This window comes from Armigeres subalbatus, chromosome 1 (genome assembly GCF_024139115.2).
Source record: "Armigeres subalbatus isolate Guangzhou_Male chromosome 1, GZ_Asu_2, whole genome shotgun sequence".
Lineage (NCBI taxonomy): Eukaryota > Metazoa > Arthropoda > Insecta > Diptera > Culicidae > Armigeres > Armigeres subalbatus.
This window is the reverse complement of record NC_085139.1, coordinates 137,792,213-137,810,950: the sequence shown is the minus strand read 5'-3', so window position 1 is coordinate 137,810,950 and position 18,738 is coordinate 137,792,213.

Genomic DNA, 18,738 nt, shown 5'->3' with positions numbered 1-18,738 from the left:
TAGTTAGAAGATTTATATCTTGCTCTTGCTATATCAGGCAATCTAAAATCTTCAAAACTTTTTTAGGAACTGAAAATGATTCTTCTATATAAGAATATTTTTCAACAGAAGCGTAACTTAAAACGAATTATGAGGTCGATTTTCTTTCTCGAAAATTAATAGTGCTTTTTCTCAGAAGGCAATCTTTTATTTTAATCCGTGTTCATCATCCGAATCTTTATCCGAAAAAAGAACCACCACATTTTTAGAAGCTATTGCCGTCGAATAAAAATGAAGATTAACGGCAGCAAGCCACATCATTGTGGGTACAAAATTCTTCATTAATAACAAAGTTTGCACCGTTCCCGGTGGGAATCATACAGCCTTCACGGCGAACGTCATTCCTTCGCCACATTGTGATGAATTAGTTCTATCAGTCATTCGGTTTGATGATAGTAATACCACACCATTCCGAAGTAATTCCCACACGAGAAGAGAACTCCAGGGCAAAGGGAAAAGTCCTTCATCATTGCACTCTTCGCCAGGTCTGCCAGTCGAAAGTGACCATCACAGCATCGCCGACCGCACACGGTTCGCTAATCTATCCTTTGTTCGTGGAAAGCATCCTCATCCATCCCGGAAAGCAGTGGGGAATTGGTAAATTTGTCTGTTTTACTCAAAAGAAAATTAATAAAATGTTGCTTTGTGGTGGTGGTCGTTTGTCATCACCGAGGAATTAGACGTGGAATGAAAATGAAAATGTGTGTTTGCTTATTGTCCATGTAAGGTTATAAATTGGCATCGTAGGTTTAATTCCAGAAGAGCATGAGAGTCGGAGCTCTTCTAGGCAATGGGAAATAAATTGAATTGTCGACAATGACATGGCCTTTTAGTGACTACTACACCAATTAAAATGATGAGAACTCAATTGGCGTTCTCATCAAACCGGTCGAAGTATAGACGGCGAAGTCTAAAAGATTGACCTTCTTCTTCTTTTTCTCATTGGCATTACATCACCCACTGGGATGTAAGCCTCGCAGCTTACATTTCCCAGGTGTTCTCTAAGCACCTCCACAGTTATTAATTGTGAGGTTTCTAAGCCAAATAACCATTTTTGCATTCGTATGTAATGAGGCTAACACGGTGAAACTTCTATGCCCATTTCCTCGACCGGACCGGGAATCGAACCCAGTCACCTTCAGCTTGGTTTTGCTTTGCAGCCGTGCATCTTACCACACGGCTAAGGAAGGCCCCTAACATTTGCCTTATATATTATTGAAAATTTACCTGATCGGACTATGAGCTCAAAATTTATGACCATAATACTAGAACTGTAAACAAGTTAAAGCCCAATAAGTGATGTCTAGAACTGTCATAAGTTCGATTTGAGCTCAGAAGCATATTTCCGTAACATGCTATTCAATATTTTCCCCCTGATCATGCATATAAAAGAAAGATGTCAAAAATTTGTTAATTCGAGACATTTTGTCCTCCGCTTCAATTTCCTACAGGCTGTGTAGAGGAAGAATACTACTGAAATATTCCATAAAGTTTTAATTACACCATAAAATAATTGCCGCACTTCCCCAAGAAAAAAAATCTTTAAATACATTCTGAAAATAGGAACGTAAAGAAATTACTTAAAAACAACTAGAAATCACTATAAACTGCAAATCAATATGAAAATCAGTTGACCCTAAATCAATGGAAATGCTAAAAAATAATAACTTTGCGCATTCTATCTAAAGCACCGATTTCAAAGGTATAAAATATATTCAAATATTTATATATAATAATTTTTCAAAGTGAAACAATATTAATAAACATTCATTCAACTATTTATGGAGCACAAGTTACATTTGACGGGGAATCTTATTTGGTTTTCGCTATTTTGATACCCTGTCAACATATACTTCATAAAGTTTATACTGAGAAGAAACTGTATGAACGGTTTTCATACTTGTCATAATGCTCGAGATCATGGTACAAGTTCTTGCCAGAATCTCAAACGAGAACATAAAAACATGCACGACTATAGTTCATTAAACAACATACCGGAAAAGCCGAAGAAAAGGGCTTGCCTTTCCATCCATAGTTCCAAAAATTAGATTTGCACGCATTCCGCCTTCTTGTGAATAGCCAGATTCAGAAGAAAATTGTCCGATCCGAGAATGAAAATTCTTTCACCATGGTTCTCCGACACGGCGAGATGTTGAGCAAACGGATAAGGATGGAGCTGCTCGCCAAAGGCAGTTCAACAATCAGCAAAACTGCGCCGAAGGGGTGTGTGTGGGGGAAGTGTAGTTGTTGAAAGCCAACCTTGAAATTTAACTACGGCAAGAATAGGACAAGCATTTCTACCCCAGGTGTTCTCATTCGTCTTTGGAGTGGAGGACAACAAAATGTATTGCAACGATTATCTCTCGGATTGAAGAAGGATTAGTAATGCATTTGTATAAAGAAAAGCACGCAATTACAAATGGTGATTCAAGTGAGAGAAAAAAATTAAATGGATCAAACGCATATTTTTATAATTAAAGAATACATTAAGCAGAATCTATGGAAACAAGTAAAATAAAGTCCAGGAAATTTTGGTAAAAGGAATACGCCAAGTGGATAAGATTGAGAACCTCGAGAATAAGACTACATGTTTTGAATAGTTTTGCGTAAAGGAGAGGATCACCATATCCATTGACGGGCACGCTTGGAAGTTATGCAGCTTTCCTTGAAATCTTATCATGCTTCAACAGATATGTACCTGGTAGGTTTATTAAATTCAGAGATTATAAACAAACATTCACATGTCGTTTGGAGATTCGAAACATTAATCTTCTATATATGAGGGTGTTTGTGTTTGAGTGGCAAACCATGTGTTGAATCAACGCTTGCAAAGGACATGCACTTGTTATATTATTCATTCCCAGGGTAATTTGGACATTGCATTGGAATGAAGTGGATATCTCGAAAAACATAAGTTAGTCGATTAATTTAAAAAAAAATTATCCACTCTTTCACAATATCAAATGTTTTTATTATAAAGGTTGTTTGAAAATAAAGTTCTTACTTTTCAAACATGTCTCTTTTCTTTCTATTGACATAATCTGATATCATATCAAACTGTTTCAAAATTTCAAAATTTCAAAATTTCAAAATTTCAAAATTTCAAAATTTCTAAATTTCAAAATTTCAAAATTTCAAAATTTCAAAATTTCAAAATTTCAAAATTTCAAAATTTCAAAATTTCAAAATTTCAAAATTTCAAAATTTCAAAATTTCAAAATTTCAAAATTTCAAAATTTCAAAATTTCAAAATTTCAAAATTTCAAAATTTCAAATTTTCAAAATTTCAAAATTTCAAAATTTCAAAATTTCAAAATTTCAAAATTTCAAAATTTCAAAATTTCAAAATTTCAAAATTTCAAAATTTCAAAATTTCAAAATTTCAAAATTTCAAAATTTCAAGATTTCAAGATTTCAAAATTTCAAAATTTCAAAATTTCAAAATTTCAAAATTTCAAAATTTCAAAATTTAAAAATTTAAAAATTTAAAAATTTAAAAATTTAAAAATTTAAAAATTTAAAAATTTAAAAATTTAAAAATTAAAATTTAAAATTTAAAAATTTAAAATTTAAAATTTAAAATTTAAAATTTAAAATTTAAAAATTTAAAATTTAAAAATTAAAAATTGAAAATTGAAAATTAATTAAAATTTAAAATTAAAAATTGAACATTTAAAATCTAAAATTTAAAATTTAAAATTTAAAATTTAAAATTTAAAATCTCAAATCTAAAATTTAAAATTTAAAAATTAAAATTTGAAATTTAAAATTTAAAATCTAAAATTTAAAATTCAAAATTTAAAATTTAAAATTTAAAATCTAAAATGTAAAAATTTAAAAATTTAAAAATTTAAAAATTTAAAAATTTAAAAATTTGGAAATTTAAAAATTTAAAAATTTAAAAATTGAAAAATTAAAAAATTGAAAAATTAAAAAATTGAAAAATTTAAAAATTTAAAAATTTAAAAATTTGGAAATTTAAAAATTTAAAAATTTAAAAATTTAAAAATTTAAAAATTTAAAAATTTAAAAATTTAAAAATTTAAAAATTTAGAAATTTAAAAATTTAAAGATTAGAATTTTAAAAATTTAAAAATTTAAAAATTTAAAAATTTAAAATCTTAAAAATTTAAAATCTTAAAAATTTAAAAATTTAAAAATTTAAAAATTTAAAAATTTAAAAATTTAAAAATTTGAAAATCTAAAAATTTTAAAATTTTAAAATTTTAAAATTTTAAAATTTTAAAATTTAAAAGTTTAAACACTTAAAAATTTAAAAATTTAAAAATTCATAAATTTAAAAATTTATGGACTTTCTTTAGTTTGAAGAGTTGAGAAGATTAGTAAAACATTCTGGGCTATGAAGTTTTGTTTTTCAAAAAAGTTGTTTTGGAGAGTGAATTGACAGCTTTTGAGCGCAATTATGTTGTACTAAAAAGGCAAAAAGAATTGATTTTGACTCTATATTATTGACAAATAGAAAAAATAATTTCTCATTTGTCTTTCTGTTTCATATCAAAATCATGCCGACATTTCGATCATTACCAGCGCTTAATATTCATCAAAATTGAGTTTGGAAGTAAGCATTGTACCAGCTGAAAGGTAAGTGGAAGCATTTCTATTATTTCTCGTATAAAAGTTCAAAGTTTGTTTTATAACAATGTTCGAGCTGTATCGATGCATATATTGTCTATAATGAACCAAACGGTACATCTACAGATAATTTAACCCAAAACAGCAGCCACTTCTCATGAAATGCATCAAACAGTCAGCACAAATGCTCTGTTACACGAATTTCGTCCAAGCGCCAGCATCCCAGGGATAGCTTGCAGTTGGTGAAATTTTCCAACATTGACTGCACTGTCATAGCGAAGTCAACATCATTGCCGCGGTGCCACGTTGAATCAAGTTATGGTATCATCCATGAGAATAACAGGCAGCCGTTGCAGTTTCTGATGAAAGAATAATTAAGTTTTTCATTAAAGTTTCAATCTGGCTTCAAGCTCTTTAGCTGCGTATGCTGGATGGTGTTGACACGCTGCACTGGATGTAATGAAGCCGGTTTAGCATTTCCGTTGGATGGTAATGGTACCCTTGCATGCAACGGGCACGCTACGTGAAATTACCAATCACTTCGCGCAAAGATGGAACGATGTCAAGCAGATATTAGATACAGGTAATGTCAGCGAATAAGTACCCCTCGAACCATGTTCGCATATTTGACTTTTTCCGAAGTACAGTTATTGGTTACCTTAGAACTTAACTTGTCAGGACCAAATCAATACTTTTGGCGTCGAAAGTAGGTAACATACGGTGAAGGAATAAATCACAAACTGTTACAGTTATTGGCATCAGCATAGAGCAATTTGCACAAGATCGTAGGTGGTTCAAGCCTGGACTATTGTATGAGAGTAGCATCACTTTCATCTATTACCACAGATATTGATTTGGGACTAATCACTATCTCTTAGATGGAAGCAATGCGCTCTCCAATAGTCGAGATTTGTCCTGGCCACGTCCTTGCTAATGCTGACGAAGGGGAAGGGTGATTAGTTCTTATTATTTTTCTTATTGGCATTACATCCCCATACTGGGACAGAGCCGCCTCGCAGCTTAGCGTTCATTAAGCACTTCCACAGTTATTAACTGCAAGGTTTCTAAGCCAGGTTTCCATTTTTGCATTCATATATCATGAGGCTAGGCTAGCACGATGATACTTTTATGCCCAGGAAAATCGAGACAACTTCCAATCCGAAAATTGCCTAGACCGGCACCGGGAATCAAACCCAGCCACCCTCAGCATGGTCTTGCTTTGTAGCCGTGCGTCTTACCCTGGTTAGTTGGACACCTAATTAAGAAAGATTCAGAGAACACTACAACCTCTCATAGGTGCCATGGGAGGTTTTGGAATCCTTAGTGTGGAATGTTATTTTATTGGTAGAACGTGAAAAGCACAGATTGAAATACAAAGTTGGAAAGGGGCGAGAGCCTGGACTTGAACCCACGACCTGCTGTTTATAAGGCAGAAGCGGTAGCCACTAGACCACCGAGTTCGTAATCAATAACTGTTATGATAACAGTTATATGTAACACTTACAGCATGGATATAGCAAACTACTCGATTGAGAGTAATAGGGTAACGGTACCAATAGTGGAGGTATTAGTAGATCTACAAAAGAAAATATTTTTTTAAAATAGATAATTATGGGAAATTTACTGCTCTGTTATCTTAGTCAATAGATAAAATAATAAATTTGCTAACAAAAATGAGATAGATGTCATTTAACATCAGCAATTACCAAAAATTGCTTGCACCACTATGGATACACTGTTCCTTTAGTGGCGGTAAAAATTAATTTTGGTTCCTATAGTGGTGCTATCCATTGGTTTCTTATGAGACTCGCCACTATTGGTACAGTTGCACCACTGTAGGTGCAAGGGAGTCAATTTCGTTAAGGAAAATCATTGTTTTCAATAATTTTTCAAGCGAAATCTTAAGGAAAGTTGCATTTAACAGGATATTTAAAGCACGACGCATCAACTGAAACCATCGTAAAGTCTATAAATATGATAAATCTCATTAAAACCCCACTACCTCCACTATTGGTGCTACCTCCGCTAAGGGTACGGTTACCATATACACAGCTAAAAATTCTTAAATTTACATATTATATAAATATTTGAACCTAATACCATGAATAAGATGGCATTCTATGATGGTTTTGTACTTCCTGGCAGGTATAAGCAAATCGGTCCATTTAGCGCTATTCTTTTGCTCACCTCTACACACAACCAACCCCCTTCTAAAAAAGAAAATAAAAATCTTTTTAGGTGTAACTTTTTAACTATTTTCAAGCCATAACAACACATTATATTAAGCCCTAATTGTTCATTAAGACCACTAAAGTGTCAGATGAATGTATACACATAAACAAACAAATAAACAAATAAACAATAAACATCGCTCACCACACCATACATAGCTCTGTATGGACGGCAATTTTATAGTTCAATTTTATATTGTAGATCCAGTTGAAACCCGAACTGAGCTCTCGCGACAATCGCATTTTCTCCCATTTCCGAATGTCGCAATTGCATCGCCAGTGGTGCGCATGATGGCGCACGGCTATGTCATAGATGCGCACTACTCGCGATGCAGTTGCGACATCCGGAAATAGGAGAAAATGCAATTGTCGCGAGAGCTCAGTTCGGTTTTCAACTGGATCTACAATATTTACTTCAAACAAGTGACTACCCAAATAACATTGCAAGTTTTATAACTCTCTTGAAGACCATCATTTACTCTACAAGAGTATTATAAAGCTAGTATAAAACCAAAATGTTACTAGGGCAATTAATAAAAATTTTAATAAACTTTTTTTTAATAAGTTTGCTGAGCATCTCATCAATCTCATCTCATCACAGTGATAAACATACCAAATCGTATGAAACTACTGATTTATGTCTAAAATTGAGCCATTGTATTTAGGACTCAGCGAGGAAATATGTTTCTTATCACGGAGAGCAATTTCATTAAGGGGAATTGTTCGGCACTTCATCCCATTGCTCCTATATCCATCCCATCAAACAACTGTATGTTTTCTTTCTCCAACGTTTCGATCCTTATTGGATCTTTTTCAAGGATTCGAATAAGATCCAATAAGGATCGAAACGTTGGAGAAAGAAAACATACAGTTCTCGGGTACTTATTCAAAAGGACGAATGTGATTTTGTAAACAAAGATTCAAACGTCGATTTGTCCAATCTGATGGCACTCCCACGCAAACCAACACCACCAACAGGTAGCCGAAGGCTTCCCCTACCTGTCTGTGGTGATGGTTTGCGTGGGAGTGCCATCAGATTGGGCAAATCGACGTTTGAATCTTTGTTTACAAAATCACATACGTCCCACAGTGGGAATAAAAGGGCCCGTAACAGTACTTATTTAGATGCCGCTATTTTAAAGGTCCGGAAAAGACCCATTCTTATGTAAAAAAATCCGAGGAATCGATTGGTGATATTTTCACTGCAGACAAACCATAGGAAAGGGCCCATTTTGCCCGATTTTCCCCAAAATACACCATAAAAACGAATTATTCAACGGAAAATCTGTTTTGCCGCTCCCGAAAAGTACTCAAATATTACTCAAATGTTGATAGAATATTGGTGAAATGGATTGCATTGAATTCTGTGCGTGACATAACTCATAATTAGCCTATTTTGCCCGATTCTCCCCTAAACTCATGATTTAGGAAATTAAAGCTTCTGGAAAGTAATTTCTCGCGTTTAAAATGATCTTTGCTGGTGCAAATCCATTCAAAATACATGCAGACAGATATATTCTAATCGTTTCGTGATTAAAGATTTACGAAATAGTCTATTTTGCCCGATTTTCCCCAAAATACACCATAAAATCGAATTATTCAACGGAAAATCTTATTTGCCGCTCCCGGAGAGGACTCAAATATTACTCAAATGTTGATAGAATATTGGTGAAATGGATTACATTGAATTCTGTGCGTGACATAACTCATAATTAGCCTATTTTGCCCGATTCTCCCCTAAACTCATGATTTAGGAAATAAAAGCTTCTGGAAAGTAATTTCTCGCGTTTAAAATGATCTTTGCTGGTGCAAATCCATTCAAAATACATGCAGACAGATATATTCTAATCGTTTCGTGATTAAAGATTTACGAAATAGTCTATTTTGCCCGATTTTCCCCAAAATACACCATAGAAACGAATTATTCAACGGAAAATCTTATTTGCCGCTCCCGGAGAGGACTCAAATATTACTCAAATGTTGATAGAATATTGGTGAAATGGATTGCATTGAATTCTGTGCGTGACATAACTCATAATTAGCCTATTTTGCCCGATTCTCCCCTAAACTCATGATTTAGGAAATAAAAGCTTCTGGAAAGTAATTTCTCGCGTTTAAAATGATCTTTGCTGGTGCAAATCCATTCAAAATACATGCAGACAGATATATTCTAATCGTTTCGTGATTAAAGATTTACGAAATAGTCTATTTTGCCCGATTTTCCCCAAAATACACCATAAAATCGAATTATTCAACGGAAAATCTTATTTGCCGCTCCCGGAGAGGACTCAAATATTACTCAAATGTTGATAGAATATTGGTGAAATGGATTACATTGAATTCTGTGCGTGACATAACTCATAATTAGCCTATTTTGCCCGATTCTCCCCTAAACTCATGATTTAGGAAATAAAAGCTTCTGGAAAGTAATTTCTCGCGTTTAAAATGATCTTTGCTGGTGCAAATCCATTCAAAATACATGCAGACAGATATATTCTAATCGTTTCGTGATTAAAGATTTACGAAATAGTCTATTTTGCCCGATTTTCCCCAAAATACACCATAAAAACGAATTATTCAACGGAAAATCTTATTTGCCGCTCCCGGAGAGGACTCAAATATTACTCAAATGTTGATAGAATATTGGTGAAATGGATTGCATTGAATTCTGAGCGAGACATAACTCAAAATTAGCCTATTTTGCCCGATTCTCCCCTAAACTCATGATTTAGGAAATATGAAAGTAATTTCTGGAAAGTAATTTCTCGCGTTTAAAATGATCTTTGCTGGTGCAAATCTATTCAAAATACATGCAGACAGACATATTCTAATCGTTTCGTGATTAAAGATTTACGAAATAGTCAATCAATTTTTGCAGGGTGAGAAATCGTTGGCGTTATTGTACTCCGGTGCTCCATGATCTTGGGCCAAGTAGATAGGATCTTCTCACCATACATCTGCCTCGTGAATTTCGCCACTGCCACATATTTACGTTTGCTCAGCCCAACACGCGTTTTCAGTAACAAGGATGCTTCAACGCAATCCCGTTTCGTCCTACCGGTGTTTTTCAAACATTTTTTGGCGAATGCTTCACCAGATTCCCATAGTGTTATCCGATAAAATCAGCTAGAAAAAAAACGGGCAAAATGATCCATTTCGTAAATCTTCAATCACGAAACGTTTAGATTATTCCGTTTGCATATATCTTGAATAGATTTGTATCAGCAAAGATCATTTTAAACGCGAGAAATTACTTTCCAGAAGCTTTTATTTTCTAAATCATGAGTTTAGGGGAGAATCGGGCAAAATAGGCTAATTATGAGTTATGTCACGCACAGAATTCAATGCAATCCATTTCACCAATATTCTATCAACATTTGAGTAATATTTGAGTCCTCTCCGGGAGCGGCAAATAAGATTTTCCGTTGAATAATTCGTTTCTATAGTGTATTTTGGGGAAAATCGGGCAAAATAGACTATTTCGTAAATCTTTAATCACGAAACGATAAGAATATGTCCGTCTGCATGTATTTTGAATAGATTTGCACCAGCAAAGATCATTTTAAACGCGAGAAATTACTTTCCAGAAGCTTTAATTTCCTAAATCATGATTTTAGGGGAGAATCGGGCAAAATAGGCTAATTATGAGTTATGTCTCGCTCAGAATTCAATGCAATCCATTTCACCAATATTCTATCAACATTTGAGTAATATTTGAGTCCTCTCCGGGAGCGGCAAAGACGATTTTCCGTTGAATAATTCGTTTTTATGGTGTATTTTGGGGAAAATCGGGCAAAATAGACTATTTCGTAAATCTTTAATCACGAAACGATTAGAATATGTCCGTCTGCATGTATTTTGAATAGATTTGCACCAGCAAAGATCATTTTAAACGCGAGAAATTACTTTCCAGAAGCTTTAATTTCCTAAATCATGATTTTAGGGGAGAATCGGGCAAAATAGGCTAATTATGAGTTATGTTTCGCTCAAAATTCAATGCAATCCATTTCACCAATATTCTATCAACATTTGAGTAATATTTGAGTCCTCTCCGGAAGCGGCAAATAAGATTTTCCGTTGAATAATTCGTTTTTATGGTGTATTTTGGGGAAAATCGGGCAAAATAGACTATTTCGTAAATCTTTAATCACGAAACGATTAGAATATGTCCGTCTGCATGTATTTTGAATGGATTTGCACCAGCAACGATCATTTTAAACGCGAGAAATTACTTTCCAGAAGCTTTTATTTCCTAAATCATGAGTTTAGGGGAGAATCGGGCAAAATAGGCTAATTATGAGTTATGTCACGCACAGAATTCAATGCAATCCATTTCACCAATATTCTATCAACATTTGAGTAATATTTGAGTCCTCTCCGAGAGCGGCAAATAAGATTTTCCGTTGAATAATTCGTTTTTATGGTGTATTTTGGGGAAAATCGGGCAAAATAGACTATTTCGTAAATCTTTAATCACGAAACGATTAGAATATATCTGTCTGCATGTATTTTGAATGGATTTGCACCAGCAAAGATCATTTTAAACGCGAGAAAATACTTTCCAGAAGCTTTTATTTCCTAAATCATGAGTTTAGGGGAGAATCGGGCAAAATAGGCTAATTTTGAGTTATGTCACGCACAGAATTCAATGCAATCTATTTCACCAATATTCTATCAACATTTGAGTAATATTTGAGTCCTCTCCGAGAGCGGAAAATAAGATTTTCCGTTCAATAATTCGTTTTTATGGTGTATTTTGGGGAAAATCGGGCAAAATGGGCCCTTTCCTATGGTTTGTCTGCAGTGAAAATATCACCAATCGATTCCTCGGATTTTTTTACATAAGAATGGGTCTTTTCCGGACCTCTAAAATAGCGGCATCTGAATAAGTACTGTTACGGGCCCTTTTATTCCCACTGTGCGTCCTTTTGAATAAGCACCCGAGAGTTGTTTTTCATTCACAATATAGACTGAAACGCCAAATAACCACCGAAAAGTACATTGATAACAGTCGACATAATTAAAACATACCATCAAAAACAAAGCAATGATCAGGAATTTGGTTTGTTTCTTATTTTTGTGATTTTTTCCAGCAGTGGGCACGAGTGTTAGCAAATAGATGCGACGAGATTGGTGCTGTATTTCTTTGTTTTGCGATGAGATGAATATATGTTCAGTGAGATGGAAAACGGAACAGTTCCCCTATGTACTATTATCAGGTTAGCAATTTGAATATTAAACACTATTTGTAGTAATTGAATATTGGTGGGGAGGGGTGGGCGATGGTACTGACTGCCATCGTAACATTCTTCCATCTAGGCCCTTAACACTTCTTTTTTTTTATGTTATGTCTCTAACATTGTAGTCGCTAATGAAACGATGATAAGAACAATTTTATAATGCCGGATATTTTTATGTTAATGCCGTGAAGATTGTCAACAAAGGTTTCATTGTTGCATTGTATAATGTTTGAATTATTTTTGTTCCACGTGTTCGTATTTGCTCGCCTTTGTTGGAAATGAGTTTTATGAAATTATTTTAGCTCATAACGTGCAGTGGAACATAATCCAAAGTAATTCGGAAATAAACTAATGATTAAAATATTGAATAATAAAAATAATTATTTATTTATTATTTAAAATTCATGAAAATATTTCACAATGGTGCCGCACATCTCGCAGCAACCTTATGTGAGCACGTTCTAAATTGAGGGCTGAAGATATTTGATTTGAAACGTTGCCGTTGTCAGCTTCCGCACCGAACTAGATGAAATTAGATTCATTCGACTGCTTTCAGAACTTTTTTCGCATGCTAGGGCTTGAAGCTACATAATCATACAATTAATTTCACATTGTTGATGTTTTCATCCAAACTTGTATTCAAAACTAAGTCACTGTGCATCAGTTCCGTTCGCGCTCCATTTGCAATGGTTTAGCTCCTTTCACGTACATAACCCTATAGTTAGCGAGACAATTGAAATTTAACGTTATTATTGCAAAATTATGATAATTTTCGTCCCGTTTGTAGCAGAACGCCATGCTGCTGCTTCGTTCGGTGGCAGTTTGCAAACGTTTTTCCAGCGCTCATATGGATGCCCAGTAAGGTGCCACAGCGTCGTCAGCGGCACCGAAACCATAAGAACATTTCCAAAGACTATCAGGTATAAATTAAGGGCTCAAGTGTGGAAAGGAAAACTTGACTGTTTATGGGTTTTGTTGAAATAACCTCGTTAGCATTTCAACCACGGTTGTTTAAAAAATGCTCGTTCTGTCGATATTGAAGCAGTTTTCAACGGCTAACATAAAATATAATTTATGATATGATGCTCAATTATGCTTTTGAGCAAAATAGGCAAATTATTCTACAGTTTATTAAATTCTCCCGATCCTGAAGAGAGAAAAAAATGTAGGTATATTATAGTGCGAATAAACACATAACTCGTGGCACAGTAAGCTTGAGTAAGTCTTGGACATGTTGAGCTCGTCATCTCCATAAAGATCTCAAAAGATTTTTTGGGTACCCTACATACTTTGACAAATTATATGAACTTGTTGGATTTTAAAGGCGATTTTTTTTTTGTATAGGGTTACTGCTTTGATTTGATTTGTTTCTTACTTTTGTATTTTTTCAGCAGTAATCACGCATGTTAGCAAAAAAAGCATCAAGTTTGGTGCTGTATTTCTTTCTTTCGAAGATATGTCCAGATATGTCCAAATGGAAATGAGAACAGTTCAATCACATACAAATATCACCATCAACTCGTGAATCGGACCAAGTAGTGCGTAATCAGTGTAAGGTTGCTGTAAAAGCACGCCCATAAATCCACTCTTTGATAATTTTCCGTGGTAATCGCAGTCCAGGACTTCGGAGTCTATCTACCTGTGATGCACGGTTCACCAGTTGCTAATTTAATTAACCAGTTTTGAAGTTGGGCCTTTGGTGGTTCTTCCCATTTCTACGGAAAAGTGGCATACTCTGCGCTGCCAACTGCCTGTCCGACGCGGGTCCAATCTTGCCAGTTCATCTTACGTGCACCAGAAGGAAATTAATTTTCCAAATATAACATATCTCCGCTGAACTGCCAAGGTTGCCAGTGCAATAAACTTTATCTTCACTTATGTTCCAACTATAAAACTTACTTCCGTTCCGTTTACTCTGCATGGAAACGCCGGGACATGCTGCTGTGCCGAGTGCACTTTGATCGTGCTCGAGAGAATACTCTGGTGGGAAGTATTGTCACAGGCGGGCATTGCTGTCTGCGTGTGCATAGTAAGAAAAAACCCTGTCATTCACGTCCATACAGAACGGCAAATTTATAATTTAAAACTGTATACTGGTATGTTTGACTGGTATACAAAATGAAAAGCTCGACGTGAATAATCAAAATTCAAATAAAAAAGCTTGTACGGATTTGACAAGTTTAATAAATGCAATAATTGATATTATTTCGTATCTAGTTCATAATTGAACTGTTTGTTTGAGAAACTGCATATGTGACATTTTTGTTCAAAAATAGATTTTTATATATATTCTTAAATTTCGTTCAAAAATTCGTATGAGCATGAGCATGATGACCATGCATTTCGTAGTTGCTACTCCGTGATTGACCGTGATCGCAATTGCACAGGGAACCAATGGATGAAAGCATGGGATTTACTTTCCAACCTCAATGTGCACAGTCCGAAAGCTCTATTATTTTGAATGGTCTATCAGGGATGGGAAGGAATTGATGATGCAATCACTCGCCCACTGCAAGCCGAGAACACCTCTGCACTCGCGACGAGTTCATGCGGAATTTTATTGGAGGGTTAGGTTTTATGGCAGAGGTTCGATTGCCAATGTGATAGTTATGAAAGGATGGTATATTCTACTAAAATTTCGACCAAAAATACGTATTTTGACAAAAACACGAAAATAAATGGCTCGGAATTGTATGAATCATTTTTACTTCGTTTGAGAAACTACATATGTATACGCACTTTGAAGAGTAGTCAGGAAGTACTGCTTGCCGTTCCTGAACTTGAAGTGCCACAGTGTGTTAAGATCGGCCTAAAACTATTGACATATATAAAAAATCAAAAAAATCGGTGCTGGTTTGCTCAAAAAGAGTTTTTTTAAATTGTTTTTTGGAATTGTATAAAATTTGTATAAAGAAATTATTCAATTGAAAATCGGCGTCGGGCAGTATCAAACTATACAAACAGGAATCTCATTTTGAAAACAAGTAAATTTGCTGTGCTGTGCGTTCACCTACGCTGGATGGGGTTGAGATGGCTTTTAATAATCTATAGGATCCGGCAATTAAACTGCTACTGCTGTATTGGAAACTATTTCAACAAAACGTTGTCGAAGCGTGTGTACGTCTTTATTTTGGTACCAGGGGTTGGGTTTTACGACAGGATTAGAAGTCGGCTCGAAAAATGAAGAAAACCCAACTGAGGGTCTTTCAGGATTCATTTCGAGCTCAGAGCGGCCAGCGAGTTCGCCGGACCTGAACCTCATGAATTTTACTGTCTAGAGTATGTTGGAGGCTGTTTCTGCTCTAAAACATCATTTTTTTTGTGCAAGTTCTGGAGGCAAATGGAAAAATACCACATGAGCACCTGCGGGCCTAGTACGATGCGTTCCTCGATCGTCCGCGGCGAGTGGTTTAACTCAAGGACGAAAAAGATGAACCAAACTAGTGAACTGTCAAAAAGTGATATATTTTGTGAAATTGAATGAAATCATAATAAACTATTTTGTTTTGATCAATTTATCTGTTTATTCCAATGTAGCACTTCAATTGCCGGATCCTGTAAAAAACAGTTAATAGTTGCCTCATTTCAACTTGATTCACATGAAAGAGAAGGATATCCTGGCGGAGCTGACCAACGCAGTGTTGTCCGCCGTGCCCAGCGGATAGCCAAGAATGAGAAAAACCAGAGGTGAATAAGCCAGCTCTGATCCTTATTTTCAATAGGACAACTTACTCGAAGCATATCAAAGCAGGGGTTATGCGTGTTGCCACTCGTCAAATCCAAGGTCCTGTCATGGATGCTTCAGCTATGGCCACACTCGAGTCGAAGTCGACACTACTTGGTGACACGGCATGTTGCGAACTCTACACCCAACCAGAGAATGCATGGTTTGCATGAATTCCATGCACAGATTGCATTAAGATTATGTCCATGCACAGATTGCATTATGTCAATATAGCAAGGCATTGCATTAGGTCTCTAGTCACGAGAAAAAAGAACTTGGTATGTGTTTGTGTCTACATAGAATCAAACGATCATTTATATACTTTGCAAATCTTATTTGTTTGCAAAAATATTTGGCCGGAAACGAGAATTGAACCAAAGCCCTCAACCAAGGCTAGCGTTATTTGACTGACGCGCTAGCCGTCTGGACTGTACACCAGATGAGAGAAGCAGTCATAGAAAACTATCATAATCCTCGTTTTGTATTGTGTGAAAGTGATAACTATTATATAATTACAAGTAGAAGAGTAGTAGAGATAGCAAAAGGGCGATGTTAGTGGAATTGGCATCATGCTTATCCTTATCCTTGTTAAACCATCAAGTTGAACGGTATCGGAAAGATTGTGTGAGTCGAAGTTAGACTGCTGTACACGACGCATATATTTGTTGCTGGTGGAAGTGGAACCAACGAGAGTCAAACCAAATACACTCAACCCTCTTTTTACGTCACTTATTGGGGGGACGTAAATCGAATGTGACGTAAAAAGAATTTTTGCTAAAATTTCTAGTATTTCACTTAATTTATTGATAGTGAGGATACTTTCAAATACATTCACTTGTGTCTTACATGAGGTATTGTAAGATCTATCCAAATCCAGCAGATGTTATAAGATCTCCAAATTGTCCTGGAGTTTGAATCAAATGGTCTACCGAATCAACCAAAGCCTTCATGATGTCCCAAGTCGTGGTATCAACTCAATTATGCCCTCCGAGGATTTGTCTTTCACTTGCGTCTCAAAACAAGACATATGAGGTGTTGTAAGATCTCCAAATTGTCCTGAAGTTTGAATCAAATGGTCCACCGAATCAACCAAGGCTTCCATGATGTCTCCAGTCTCGGTGTCAACCCAATTTTGTCCTCCGATTATTTGTCTTTCACATCCCTCTTCAATTCTTGCATGTATGAAGTTGTAAGATCTCCAAATCGTCCTGGAGTTTGAATCAAATGGTCTACCGAATCTACTGAGGCTTGCATGATGTCCTCAGCCGCGGTATCATCCCAATCATGCCTTCCGAGTATTTATCTTTCACCTGCGTCTCAAGTCCAGGTATATGAGATGTTTTAAGATCTGCAAATTGTCCTGGAGTTTGAATCAAATGGTCTACAGAATCGAACAAGGCTTCCACGATGTCCCCAGCTTCGGTGTCAACCCAATTTTGTCTTCCGAGTATTGGTCTTTTACTAACGTCTCAAATACAGGCATATTCGATATTGTAAGATCTCCAAACTGTCCTGGAGTTTAAATCAATTGGTGAAATGAATCAACCAAGGCTTCCATGGTGTCCCCCGTCACGGTATCATCCCACTCATGCCCTCCAAGTATTTGTCTTTCACTTGCGTTTCAAGTCCATGTATATGAGATGTTTTAAGATCTGCAAAATGTCCTGGAGTTTGTATCAGATGGTCTACAGAATCAAACAAGGCTTCCACGATGTCCCCAGCCTCGGTGTCAACCCAATTGTGTCTTCTGAGTGTTGGTCTTTTACTAACGTCTCAAATACAGGCATATTCGATATTGTAAGATCTCCAAATTGTCCTGGAATTTAAATCAAATGGTCTATCAAATCAACCAAAGCCTTTATGATGTCCTAAGCCGTGGTATTAACTCAATCATGTTCTCTGAGTATTTGTATTTCACTTGCGTCTCAAAACAAGACATATGAGGTGTTGTAAGATCTCCTAATTGTCCTGGAATTTGAATCAAATTTTGTAATGAATCAACCAAGGATTCCATGGTGCCCCCAGCTGCGGTATCATCCCAATCATGCCCTCCGAGTATTCGTCATTCACTTGCGTCTCAAGTCCAGGTATATGAGATGTTGTAAGATCTCCAAATTGTCCTGAAGTTTGAATCAAATGGTCTACATAATCAACCAAGGCTGCCACGATGCCAACCCAATTTTGTCTTCTGAGTATTAGTTTTTTACTAACGTCTCAAGTTCAGGTATATGAGGTGTTGTAAGATCTCCAAAATGTCCTGGAGTTTGAATCAAAAAATCTAATGAATCAACCAAGGCTTCCATGGTGCTCCCAGCCGCGGTATCATCCCAATTATGTCTTTCGATTATTTGTCTTTCACTTACGTCTCAAGTCCATGTATATGAGATGTTTTAAGATGGGCAAATTGTCCTGGAGTTTGAATCAAATGGTTTACAGAATCAACCAAGGCTTCCACGATGTCTCCAGCCTCGATGTCAACCCAACTTTGTTTTCTGAATATTGGTCTTTTACTAATGTCTCAAATACAGGCATATTCGATATTGTAAGATCTCCAAATTGTCCTGGAGTTTGAATCAAATGGTCCATCGAATCAACCAAAGCCTTCACGATGTCCTAAGCCGTGGTATCAACACAATTATGTTCTCTGAGTATTAAATACAGACAAATTTTGTCTTTTTCTTGCATCTCAAAACAAGACATATGAGGTGTTGTAAGATCTCCAGATTGTCCTTGAGTTTGAATCAAATGGTGTAAAGAATCAACCAAGGCATTCATGGTGCTCCCAGCCGCAATATCAAACCAATTATGTCCTCCGATTATTTGTCTTTCACTTACGGCTCTAATGCAATCTCCAAATTGTCCTGGAGCTTAAATCAAATGATCTATCGAATCAACCAAAGATTTTGTGATG